Genomic DNA, 14,452 nt, shown 5'->3' on the forward strand with positions numbered 1-14,452 from the left:
ATTACAAGATGTAGAGAGTGCTCTTTTGACTGAAGAAATTAAAAGGAAAAATAATGATACGTCCCACAGTTCACATGCTTTATCCATTAGAGGTGTCAGAAGTGGAAAGAAAGATAATGATTATTATGGGAAGGACTCTCAAAAGTCCTAGTCTAAGTCAGTGTTGGACGCAGTAAGTCCCGTGGACGTAAGTCTAATCTTACATGCCATTATTGTGGAAAGTAGGACACATATGGCCACAGTGCCATAAGATGCGTGATGACAAGCACAAAGAAAAGGGAAAATGAAAAGTGAAAGAGAAACCCAATGATTGCAGCATTATACCTGCAAAGTCCAGCATAAAGATTGAGGAGGTAAATGTCATGCAGCCTGAGGAGTCCGATGGTGACTACATCCTAGCAACCTCTTCCGTGAGTGGTTTCATACCTATTGTAGTGTATCTGGTACTGTGCGCTAAGGTGATGATTAGTCTCTTGCTATTGTTGGCATTGGTGATGTCACTCTACAGTTTCCCTCTAGTGGTAGCACTTTTATTCTGCATAATGTACGTCATGTACTTGCATTGACTAAAAGCCTTATGTCTGCTGGGTAGCTTGATGATGCATGCTATCATATATGCTTTGGTGATTCTATATGGAAGATAACTCACGACAGGCTTGTTCTTGCAAGAGGTGCCAAGTCTGGCAGCCTCTACCCCTTGGTTGTATCTAGTACTATTGACCATGTTTTGTCAGTGGGTTCTATTCCACATGTATCTCTCTGGCATGCTCGTCTCGGGCATATGTCACTTAAGGGAATGAAAATGCTTAGTGCTTTGCAATATCTTCTACCTTTTGACTGCTCACATTTTGAGTCATATGATCATTGTTGTTATGGCTGGCAAATTAGGAATTTGCATAAAAAGTCTGATATTCCACGCATGGGTGAGCCTTTGTCTCTTGTGCATTCAGATGTATGTGGACCCATGGCCTATCAGTCATTAGGGGGTACGAAGTACTTTATCACATTTATTGATGATTATTCATGTAAGGTTTGGGCTTATCCCATAAAGCAGAAATATGATGTCTTGGCCATGTTTCAGCGTTGGCTTGCTTTAATCAGTATGGGCATAGGCTGAAATGCCTAAGGACCAATAATGAGGGTGGATATGTCTTGCGTGCCTTTGAGTAGTTTTGTGACGAGCGGGATATTAAGCATCAATTGATTGCCCCTTACACCCCTCCCGAGAATGGTACAACTGAGCATATGAATAGGACTATCAAGGAGAGAGTCCATAGTATGCTTAGCCAAGCAAAATTACCACTGCATTTTTGGGCTGAGATAGTCTCTAGTACCGTGCATCTTATTAACAGGTCACCTTGCAGTGGCACTGACTTCTAGATTGTAGAGGAGGTATGGATAGAAAAGCCTCCCTCATATGCTTATTTGCATGTCTTTGGATGTGAGGCCTTTTGCCATGTGTCTAAGGATAAACCCAATAAGCTAGATATCCTAGAAGTGTGAAATGTATTTTCCTTGACTATGGAGATGCAGGTGAGATGGGATATCATCTTTGGGATCCATAGCCATGATGTTGTGTTCCATGAGGACAAATTGCATATGTAGCTTGAGAAAGTCATTGAGATACGTAGGGTTATCTTTCAAGAGGAGCCCCCTATTCCCGAATTGCTAGCTAGGTAGCCTACACTAGTTGATCCTCATGCCCAAGATGTTAGATAGGAAGCTAGACAGGATATTGGATAGGCAACACAGTCGACATTGAGGCATTCTACTAGAGATAGATGACCTCCTGACCGCTATGAGCCCTCCATAAATTATGTCTTGGTTACAGATGCATGAGAGCCTCTCACCTATGATGAGGCTATGCATAGTGGTGACAGTCACTCCTGGGAGAGGGCTATGTAGCTTGAGATTGACTCGCTGTATAAGAATCGTATTTGGGATTTGGTTTCCTTGCCTAGTGGCAAGAGGGCTTTGCCTTGCAAGTGGGTACAAGTTGAAAAGTAGCCCTAGACACCCCAAGGCGGCATACAAGGCCAGATTGGTAGCAAAGGGTTTTAAGCAAGAGCATGGTGTTGACTTTGATTAGGTCTTCTCTCCTGTGGTTAAGATGACCACCCTACTCTTAGTCTTGGCTTTGGCTACACAGCTTGACTTGGACTTGTATCAGTTGGATGTCAAGATGGCTTTCTTACATGGGGACTTGCATGATGAGATTTACATGGAGAAGCCTAAGGGCTTTGCAAAGCCTAGCATGGAACACCTAGTGTGAAAATTGAGGAAAAGTCTTTATAGCTTGAAGCAGGCACCTAGGGAATGGTATCATAAGTTCGATGCATTTATGTAGTCACAGGGCTACAGTCATAGTGCTATGGATTCGTGTGTGTACACAAAGAAAGGATGTGATGGAACACCTAGTGTGCAGATTGAGGAAAAGTCTTTATGGCTTGAAGTAGACACCTAGGGAATGGTATCATAAGTTCGATGCATTTATGCAGTCACAGGGCTACAGTCGTAGTGCTATGGATTCGTGCTTGTACACAAAGAAAGCATGCAATGGATCTTTATTGATTTTGGTACTTTATGTGGATGACATGCTTTTGGCATGGAAAGCTCATGATGAGCTAGATGCTCTTAAGGCTTAGCTCAAGAAGAGATTTGAGATGTAAGATCTAGGACATGTCTCTCATATTCTTGGTATGTGCATTACATGTGATAGGTATCAAGGACTACTCTATCTATCACAGAGAGACACATTCATAAAGTTGATTTCGTATGCAGGATGTAAAGCCTATTGGTTGTCCATTGCCTTCTCATGTGAAGATATCACAAGCCAATTTTCCGCAAACAAATGAGCATAGGGCCGAGATGGTCAAGATTCCTTATGCATTTGCAGATGGGCAGTCTTATGTATACCATGATAGCCACCTATCCAGATATTTCTTTTGCAGTTGGTGTTGTGGCACGTTATATGGCTATTCCTGGCAAGAGGCATTGGGATGCTGTGAAGGATATCATGAGATACTTGAAGGGCACGGCTGATATGTGCATATATTATGGCAGCCAGGATATAGGAGTTGTGAGATACATTGACTCTGTCTATATAGGATATGCAAATAGTAGGAAGTCCAACTCTGGCTATGTATTCACTTTTGCTGGAGGTGCTATTTCATGGATGTCCAAGGTGCAAAAATGTACATCCCTTTCTACTATAGAGGCCGAGTATGTTGTAGTCAACCACTAAGGCTTGCCGGCAAGGAGGCCATTTGGTTGGGTCATTTGGTTGTTGACCTTGGTATTGCAGATGCTATCCCTATCCAGTTAGCCAAGAATCTAGTATTCCATGCGAAGACAAAACACATTGAGATGAGGTATTGCTTCATTCATAGAGTCATTAAGGACAAGTCTGTTGACCTTGTCAAGATCTCAACTGACCAAAATCTTGTAGACTTACTCACGAAAAGCCTCTCTATAGAGTGCTTTGCCTTCCTTAGGAAGTTGATGGGCATTGGATGAGATTACGTCTTTTCTCATCCTCTTGTACTATGTACGTGTTGTATTGTCTTTTTTCTTTTTTCTTCTCACTTCTCACTGAAGCAAATTTGCCTTTAAGTGGGAGGTTGTTAGGGGTAAAGGCGCCTCCGCCTAGCCACCCGTGTATTACTACACTGACAGTAACCATACCTGCACACTGCACGCGGCGAGTGCCCATCATTGTCACTTCATTTTTTATTCTTTCAATGACATTTGAATAAAGGGAAGGCAAGTCACACATTGTGACTGTTAGGGTTCCCACACTTAAAGTCTCTCTCTTTCTTGCTCTTGCTCCATCCGCCATAGCTCTCACCTCTGTGCTCTCTTGCTCGATCCTTCTCACCTTTCACCATGGGATCAATTCCCTTTAGATCTTTGTAGGACCATGCAAACACATCCAAGTTCTCCTTTAGAAAGTCATGCAGGATCAACAACTCCTCTTCTAGAAGACTGATATCCATATTCATGTGATGTTTAGTACCATCAGCATCCATGATAGTTAATTGCTTTTCACCTTCCACTTCACAAATGAAGCCACAAACTACTTCTAGGTATAGATTTGACTCCTTCAAGGGAGTGGTCTCATCTTCTAATGCTCCACTAGAACCAACTTCCTCTTTTAATGAGGACCGAGCTTGCTCCTTGGGATGCTAAAAGGGTATCAGGGATGTTTCGAATATCATGGGAGGGTTCATTATCTCTTGACTTGAGGACTCATCTTCTAAAGATACCTCCAAGAACGTCACACAATAGAAACCATCCAAGTTCTATTTGGGCGGTAAAACTAGCGATTGTTGGCATGGTGCATCATCATCATCCTCTCTTGAGAAGGGTAGATTGGGCAACAAGAGCCACTACTGAGGAAGGATTATTCTGCTTAATCCATTTCTTATGGATATTTTGCATATAATGCGATTCGTTAACCAATCCAAAAGATACCATTGTCATTTTTTCTAACAGCATGGGGTCTTTAGCTTTTGTAACCTCTAGGACTTCATACTCATTTATATCCTCTTCAGACTGGATAGATCCTTCCAATTCACTTTCATAATCTTCTTCTACACTGTCATCATCATCCTCTTCAGACTCTATCTATGCCTCTGTAGGGGCTCTGTAAGAAAAGAATAGATTCTATGTTGTATCCTTTGCCTTTGCTTCTATCTCTAGCTCATCTCCTATGTCTATCTCTGTCTTTGCTTCTATGTATGACTATGTTATGGCCATGTAACAAGGAGAACAATACATCCATGCCTCTATCTCACTATCAGATGTGACTTCAGATGTCATTCCTGGTTCAGGCATGAGATATTCACCCATTGACAATGACTTTGCTTCTTTCAAGAGTTGGCTTACATTGCCCACCACCATTAAGGAATGTGCCTCTATTTTCTTGGAAAAAATCTATTTGACAGCTTCTTCGTCTCCTGATGTGCCATTTGTTACTTTGTTGGAAGAGTCTATTAAGACTTTAATGAAGGTGGATGCATTACCTTTTTGTGAACCATACAACTTCAACACCACATTGTTGGGTCCTCTACCTAGGGTTAGTAGGATTCCTTTGAACCAATCCGTTCGTGCCCTTCCTTCAAAAAGCCATGGTCTTTCCAATAGCAGAGGATATGAGGTCTCGTAGGAATTTGGTTTTACCACCAAATAGGTCAACCAATTATCTCTTCCTGTGAGGGTTGTTTACACAGATGGGAGAATGTCCAAAGGCTTAATTTTGCTTTGGTCAACTAGTTTGATAAGCCACTGCATAGGCTGCATACCTTTTGCAAGCCTAGATCCTTCATTGTCACATCTGTCATTCTGTTCATTGATGAATCTCCATCCATCAATGTATCTGTCATAAAGCATCCTTTAATCTAAATGCTAATCTCTAGAGTACTAGAATCTAAGAAGGAGTTAGCCACATCCACACAAGCTCTGGGGCTTTATTAGACTTAGGGACAATGGTAGGAGCAATCCTTAAGCTTCATCTTCTTGTCAATATGCTTTTGAATTTCTTTTGATATAGTTGGGAGACAACATCAGCAACTATCAGAATGTGAGGTTTGGTTTGAAGGTGTCTAGGTCTTTGACCAAGTCATATTGTTTAATAGGATCCACAAACTTCTCCAATCGGCTAGGGAATGGGGCTATCCCCACTTTTATATTTCCTCTTTCTTCTAGCCGTGGCAACATGTGCACTTCTTCTACCACTGGGGGGGTAGCTCTGCATCCTCTATCTCTTGGACCTTTGGTTCCGTCTCTGTAACTGTCCTTGTATCCTTCTATACTGCTGGATGGTTCTGTGCTGTACTATTTTGTTTTATGTTATTTTGTTTCTCCTTGGAAAGATTGAACTTCACCATTTTGGCAGAGGGAATGTTCTCTTTTGGAATTGTGGGTTCTCGTTTCTTGGCATGTGTTATTGCTGCAACTTTCAATTCCACCAAATTGGAGGCAGGTTCTTAAATCTTCTATTGGGTATTAATGGTAGCTTTCATAAGAGTCAGACTAGGACAATCTTTTGCAATGTGTCCTTCTCCTCTACATTGACTGCATAAGGGTTTGTAGTCCATGGACCTTCTAGGGTTTGGATAGTTTGGTGAGATATGTCCCTTTTCTCTGCATCTGTAACACTCCACCTCTGATCTCTAGCCATCACCAAATTATTGTCCTCTATAACTCTAAGAGGGAAACCTCCTTGGGCCAAAATTAGGACTGAACTCTCTAGGCTTTGGTTCAATATTCTGGGTGGTCATATTGGATTCCAACAAGTTGAATCTTGTTTCTTCATCTTTCTTCCTTCTTTCATGCATCTTCTTCAAAGAGCAAATATCCTCTATATGGTTATTCCTTAATCAATATGAATAGAAGGCTCTGAGGATAGTTAGTTTTTGAGTACATTCAATAGCTAAATATCTCACTTGATGGCACTTCCGACATCATGTATTAGATTGTATCACATCTCTTTCACGTTCTACAGGATTGGATATGTTGGCGGTATTTACCTTCAGCATCTGCAACTACTCTGTAATCACATCCATTAGCTCTTTCTTGATGCTTGTAACTAAATTGGACAAACGATCCTTTAAATTTTATCCTCCTAGAATACTTGCAGTAGGGTTTTGGAAAGCCCCAGTAATCATTGCATAGACTGGTTGGGTTGATCTAAAAGGTCCTCCATTCTGATTCTGATTCAGATCTCCTGTTGAGACTGGGGATTGTTGGTTCCAGTTGGTAGGGTTCCACTGTTGTTGTTGAGTTCCCATTAGGGGAATTGTTTGAGGCCATTGCTATTGTGATTGAACCATCATTTGAGGTACTATTGTCTGACTATTGTGGATTCAGTGCATTGTATTGCATCATTGGTTGCATCTAAGGGTGGGGGTAGGGAACAATCCCTTGGATTGCATTTGGTGAATATACCATTCGTGGCATGGGAGGAGGTAAGACTCCTCTTCCTGAGGTCATCGACAGCCTTGCTTCAAGTTTATCATATAGTCTTGCACCTTCCATAATAGCTTGTAGATTGATTGGTCTTCTCAATTCCACAAACTCACGAACTCTTGGTTGTAGACCTCTAAGAAAAACTCCGTTTTGAATGCCTTCTCCAAGTAACGATTGGTCCATCTCTTCAGTATGGATTCCATTCTAGAGACATATGCTTTCACTCATTCACTAGGGGACTGACTTAAGTTCATTATGAACTCCTCTCGCATCTGCTCTTTAAAACCTTCATGCTTGAATTTAGTAAGGAATGCTAACTTCAAGTCCTCTTATGTGCCAAAAGTTTATATTGCTTGTCTCTCATACCATTGAAATGCCACACCTTTTAAAGTGGCCCGGAATATCGCCAACCAATGCTCGGGGGTTCTAGCATTACTAGCTACACACGCTACCATGAACTCAGCTACATGAAGATCAAGGGTCTTCATTGTACTCTCCCTTAAAGATGGGCAATGAGACTTCATTCACTGGCCTCTCATCAATATTTCTAGGATGGATCTGACTATGAAGGGGACGGATCTGACTATTTCTAGGACGAATCTAACTATGAAGGGGACCTTGAGTCACCATGGGGACTTCTGTAAAGAGTGTTATAAGGGCATCAAAGAAGACTTCTGTTGCTAGCTTGTTCTCATCTTTTATTATTGCCTTCTCTCTTCTCACATACTCTGGACTCATTCTAGTGCACTTGCCTCTCGATTGCATCATTCATTAGGGAGTTAACTCCACCCAGTTTGTATGTACTCAACAAAACAGAATCAAAAGGGCTTCAGTCTCTACCGGAGGACTCTCTTGTCAACATTTCTTCTACTTCTTTCTTTTCAATATCTCTGAATTCATATTTCATTCAACTATAGAGAGGAAGATATTCAGCTTTGAAGGTATCAAAACTCATCCTTCTTCTGAGGATCACCATAGTACCATTGTCTTGATAATACCAACTTCGGAGGGTTTCAATTGCATATGTTGTAAAGAACACTCTGTCTACTAGCTTTCAGTGGATTGCCAATTGGACAAACAGAAGGTTGACAATGCACCAAGCATCCCATGTATCTTGTTATTGAGCATCCACAAAAAAATTCCAACTCTTTTTCTTCTTGTTCTTGTGAAGTTCAATTGGGCACAACTCTTGAAGCTTCTTTATAATCTCCTTGATGATGTCTAAAAATTCTTCAATGAAGGCAAAATCTCCCATGGATGGTCATTCTCTTTGTTTCTACTTCTCTTTTCAATTTTGTGGGAAACAATTGGCTATTATGATACAACTTTCTGTAGCTTTAGAGGACAGTGGAATCAGTCTGGCATATAGAGCTTGCATCAAGATAGTAACATGCTTTCGCCATATTGAGGGATGTACTTCTTGTAGAAAGTGGCTTTGACAATGAAAATATCTAATTCTTCAATAGTGGCAGGGATTCTCCAATCTTCCATTGCTTTCCTTTCTCTTCAACAACACCACTTTTTTCATTTTTAGCCTCTATTGGTGCTTGTTAATGGGCGGTGTTCCTCGGCTACGCACCAAAATCATGGAATTGGAATACAAAGAAAATGGAAAATCTACTACAAGAGAATCTATCTTGTATCATCAACATGTGTTCTTCATAATTTAATCAACCATAAGAAGAAAAACAACACATAATCTTCTCAAATCTTCAAGTAACATCATATAACAATTCTCCCACGGATTTATCACAACAAAACTTCAACACATTCTTTATATTCTTCATCAAAAGAATAAGAAAACACAAAAGAATGCTCCACTTTGAATGAAAATCATCACATAAGTTTCATCTTTAATATCTTCATGGTTTTCACATTCTCTCTCTTGATCTCTCACTCATAAATACATTGTTTTGCATGAAAAATTGGCTACCTCTCATCCTTCTCTCTCTCTCTCTCTCTCTCTCTCTCTCTCTCTCTCTCTCTCTCTCTCTCTCTCTCTCTCTCTCTCTCTCTCTCTCTCTCTCTCTCTCTCTCTCTCAATAGTACATTGGAATAATAGAGAATAATCATCTATAATCCCTCTTTGGTCGTGGATACCCCTCCTAAGAGATATGTTTGATATGAAGGATCACCATAGCCACTAATGTGTCCTTTCATAGCTCAACAATGTCATTGTTCCTTTAGTCTTCACTTGAGTTTTTAATAGCTACTTCTTCCACTTCTTTGAGCTATTTTGAACTTATATTCATCTCTTCCCAAGATTAGAAAACTTCCCCAAGCTACACATTCATCCCACAAAACACTTATAGAGATATACAGAGAGCAAGAACAGAGCAGAAACTTAGGCTCCACGAAAGCTCTACAAAGGGTCTACAATACCATACAGAAGGTCATCACAAAGCATTTAGCTCAACTAAGAGCATTCAAAACCATCAAGAATCATTCAATAAGTTTCCAAATACTCTTAAACTCCATCAACCATCATTCCAACCTCTTATACATTAAAAAAACAGAACAAAATAGAAGCTCAACAGAACCAATCAAACACTCAACAAAACCTTTCAGCACATTATATCTCCACTAAAAAACATCATGAGCTTCTCAAACCTTTTCAAACTTATCCAAACTCTCTCAAACACTTTGAAACCAATCAATCATCATTCAAATCATACAAAAATCACCCAAAAATCCAACAAAAAACAGTCAAAAACATAGTCATATCAACCCTCAACAACATGTTGGAAATATTCCTTTGAGAATGTAGGATGGTAAAACTAAGTATTTGGCTGATGTGTTGCATGTACCAAATATTACCAAAAATTTGGTTTTAGTTGGTCAGATGGTAGAACATGGATTGCAAGTTTGATTCACATTTGATGGTTGTTATGTCAAATATCCTAAAAATGATTGTAGGATGATTGCAAAAGGGAAACATGTTGGCAAATTGTTTACTCTTAATACGTTTGCTTTAAATGGATATTGCCATGTTTGCACAAGGTTCAGGTGTTGTGGCTAATATTGAAATTTGGTATAAGAGATTTGGTCATGTAAATGTGCAGCATGGCTGAAAGACATGCAATCACAAAACACATTGTGGATGGTTTGCCCAAGCTTAGAGTTGATGGGATGCATAAAGTATACAAAGCATGTCAATTTAGAAAGCAAGCAAGGCATGCGTGTCCACATTAAAAGCATGTATATAAGAAGCCACTTGAATCAATATATTCTGATGTGTGGGATCCTACACAAATTGCAACTTTAAGTGGTTGCAAGTATTATATTTCAAGAGATTGGATTCTATATTTTACCTTTTGAGTGCTTTGTATATTGCATAGTCCTAATCGGCTTGTGTGATTGAATTTTAACTACAATTTTCACTCTCTAGTCACTGCAACTAAATCTATTGCATGAAAATGACTTCTGACAAGATCTAAACTAATGCTCTGATACCAATGTAAAGAAGGACTAATCTAACAATTGAAATTAACAAGAAAATAAAAAATACTCTAAGCTAAAAATGACAAGAAATGAACCAAACTGAGATTCCAGCCATGGCCATGCCATGGAACAACTTCCATTACCATAGCACAATGTAGCCATGGACTGTCATCCAAGTACAAGAAAATGTGAAAGACAAGAGAGATGAAATTTTTGATAATGCCAAAGAATGATGCTACATTAGCACTTCTTGCCTTTTATACTAAAACCTAAGTCCTCTTTCTCTAGGCTCAAGTATTGGATAATATGTCTACTTTTTGCTTATACTCCTAAAGGTGCACTAGCCTTTAAGTGGGAGGTTGTTGGGGTAAAGGCCAATGGCCTAGAGCTAACTGACCACCCCTTGCATGTGTACATGTTGTACAGCCATATATAGGTGAATATAACAAAGAATAAGGGTATCATTCAATTTTGAACCCACATAAATCTATTACATTCTTTTCTCTCTCTCAAACCTCTTGTACTCAATAAATTCTACCTTGCATCCCACCATTTCTTCCCTCTCACTCACCATCCAGCAATGCCAAGAATTCAACCCAAATACATCAATGTGGGGAGTGTGGCTTCTAAAATTTTGATTGCTGACTAATCTTGAAAGCCTCATCGATAGATACCAATCAACCAGAGAGCTGATAGCAAATTGTAGACTAGTAGATTATGCCAAGGCTATAGGGATACTAGTATACCTCACAATATGCTTAGATCTTATAAAAAAATATGACTCCAACACTAGTACTAGCATGCTATGCTGTAAGTTGGGAAATGCCCAATAGTTTAAGGAGAGATCAAAAAATAAATCTCACATGAAAGTTGATAGAGAAATCCTTAGGGATTCAAGTAGATTTTGGGACATATGGAAAGCCAAAATTAATGTCATACGTGTCTCAAAGAGGGGAGGATACCCTAGAGGTAATCAATGACGGTGGACTCCTATTAAAATCTATATCAAAGAAGCTGAGAGTCTTAGCTCCAAGTATGTTACCACCTATTCACATATATATAAGGATATCAATATCATCATGGTAAGGCTACCAAGTGGATGGTGGATGATGTAATGATAAGAAACATAGTGAATTGGGAACTATGGCTAGAATATATTTGCAAATCCCTCACATGAGACCACAAGTCTTATAGAGAGACCTAGGAATGAAACTTACAAAAGTAGAGGCTAAGCATAAAACTATCAAGTACAACAACACTCTCACAAGAGTTGTTGCCATAAGGTTGGAAGTCATGACATTTTGCTATCATAATATCCCAAACCACCATTGCAAAGAAGTCTAACACATGAAAATGATGCCAAGGAGCATTAGAGAGAGTGGAAGATGAAGAGCAAGAAACACAAGAAAAGAAAAAAAGGCAAAGAGAGGATGTAAAAGACCGTTCATTGAGTGAAGAGTGAGGTAGCCAACAATAGAAGCAAAGGAAATAAAAAGAGAAAAGCTCATTTTGAGAGAACTCCAATGAAGGGGAATCAAAGAAGCATGAGTGATAGTTCACATTGCCAAGAGAGAATTGAAAAGATTAGAAGCCAGAATTAGAAGAGAAAAGGAGGACTTTGAATGAGCTCTCCTAGAGTCCTATGAAGAAGATAAGTGAAGGAGAGAAATAGATCTTTCAAAGAAGCATGTTGAAGACATATTAGCCAAGAGAGGGGAGAATACCTCTAGCAAAGGAAAAGAGGAGGTAGTTGAGAACCTGCCACCTCTTGACTTGGAAAACTTTTAACAAATGATGGCAATCATCAAAAACATGCAAACCCAAACTACCAAGGTAGTAAAAAAAAGACACATAAGAAGTTACAATCACTTCCCAATGAGAAAATCAATGCCTTGCTAAGTCCAAGAACAATAGGTGGCCTCAGCGCCTTAGAATAGCTATGTGAGGAGCTCTGTAGGAGTAGGGATAAGACCAAATTTGTTCAAGCAAGAACTCCAAGTGTATTTGGATGAGATCTAGGATGTCCATAGAAGATTCATAATGCAATTCGACTTGCAACTAACATGATCTTTATGCACAATTAAAGGAATGCAACCTAAAATGAACTCAAGGAGCAAGAGTTCTAAGGGTCAAAAAACAACATGAGGGAATTCAAGCACAACTAGCAAACCTCACACTTCAGTTGGAGTGGAAAAGAGTGAAGACAACCCTTGAAACTAGGAAACTCTAAGAAAGCTAGTTGATTCAAGAACAGCTAAAGGCAGCATGTACGAGTCAGAAACATAACTATCACAACAAACCTAACAAGAATTGTCATCCTAACAAAAAGAAAAACATAGAGAGCTTATGGGGAAACACTAATGAAATTGTCCAACAACTTAACACCATCATTGCATAGAGAGAGTCCACTTAAGGCTCGGACAGACATTTGCAAATATGTGACTACACAATAGCAAGAGCTTTATCAAAAGGCTACCCTAACAATTTTCACATCTAATATTGGGGATGCAATAGAACTCAATTATTAGTTGGGCAGTCACCACTGCATTAAAAGACCTAAATTTTGGCCATGAACTCAAGCTCTTGACTCTCAATCCAAGAAAAGAAACTATCGTACGCCATTATAGGGTATTAGCTATAGTCACCTAAGAGTTGGAGGCAATGGGACTTTCACAACTAGAGCCTCCTAAGAAAGTGCAATTTACATCACTAGAGCTACCAAAAATCCTAGTAGCATTCAGAATGACAAAATCAAAAGTGATTATCTAGCAATAAGACCTCGAGACACTTGGAAACACCAACCAAAATAGTGGCCCGGTCACACATTGTGACTGTTGGAGTTCCCATTTCTAGTCTCTCCCTTTCTTGCTCTTGCTCTCTCGCCATAGCTCTCGAGTCCAACCTTCGATCCGTCGCTCCCTTTCACCAGACGATTGAAGCCATTGAGTGCATCCAACTCGAGGATCCCAAGGTGCAGTAAATAAGTGGATGGACCTATCTATAGTGGAGCTTTTGCTATATTTCATTTGTTTTTTTAAAATACTTTTTGCATTTCTTTTTCCCAATCTTTAGGGAATGGTTGTAGGATGTGGGTTAGCCACCCCTTGGTTGAGCATGCAATTATTCACTAATTCCTACATCTCAATGGACGACTCTAAGGAGAATGGATGCATGCAAAAGGTGAAATGGTTCGCCTTTATTCAAACTGTCACTAAAAGAATAATAAAGTGATGGTGATGGGCACCCGCCACCTGCAATGCGCAGTGGCAATGACTATCAGTGTAGTAATACACGGGCGGCTAGGCAGAGGTGCCTTTACCCCCAACAACCTTCCACTTAAAGGCGAATCTGCCCCAGTGAGGAGTGAAAAGAAAAAGAAAAAAGACAATACAACATGTACACATGTACAACAGGATGAGGAAAGACGTCATCTCATCCCACGCCCATCAACCTCCTGAGGAAGGCAAAGCGCTCTGTAGAGAGGCTTTTCTGAGCAGATCTGCAGGATTCTGGTCAGTCGAGATCTTGACAAGATCAACAAACTTGTCCTCAACGACCCCACGTATGAAGTGATACCTCACCTCAATGTGTTTCATCTTCGCATGGAAGACCGGATTCTTGGCTAACTGAATAGTACTCATAGAATCCGAATACAGTGTAGGGATAGCATCAATACCAAGGTCATCAACTAAACGACCCAACCAAATGGTCTCCTTGCAAGCCTCAGTGGCTGTAACATACTCGGCCTCTATAGTAGAAAGGGCCATGCATTTCTGCACCCTGGACATCCAAGAAACAACACCCCCAGCATAGGTGAATACATAGCTGGAAGTGGACTTCCTACTATCTGCATGTCCTGCATAATCAGAGTCAGTGTACCCCACAACTCCTGTATCCTAGCTGCCATAGCATATGCACATATCTGCAGTGCCCTTCAGGTACGTCATGATACCCTTCATGGCATCCCAATGCTTCTTGCCAGGTGTAGCCATATAGCGTGCCACAACACCAACTACAAAGGCAATATAGAGTGGTTATCATG

This window comes from Lygodium microphyllum, chromosome 21, assembly GCF_053477565.2.
Source record: "Lygodium microphyllum isolate KBCC chromosome 21, Lygodium_microphyllum_v1.1.10, whole genome shotgun sequence".
Classification (NCBI taxonomy): Eukaryota; Viridiplantae; Streptophyta; class Polypodiopsida; order Schizaeales; family Lygodiaceae; genus Lygodium; species Lygodium microphyllum.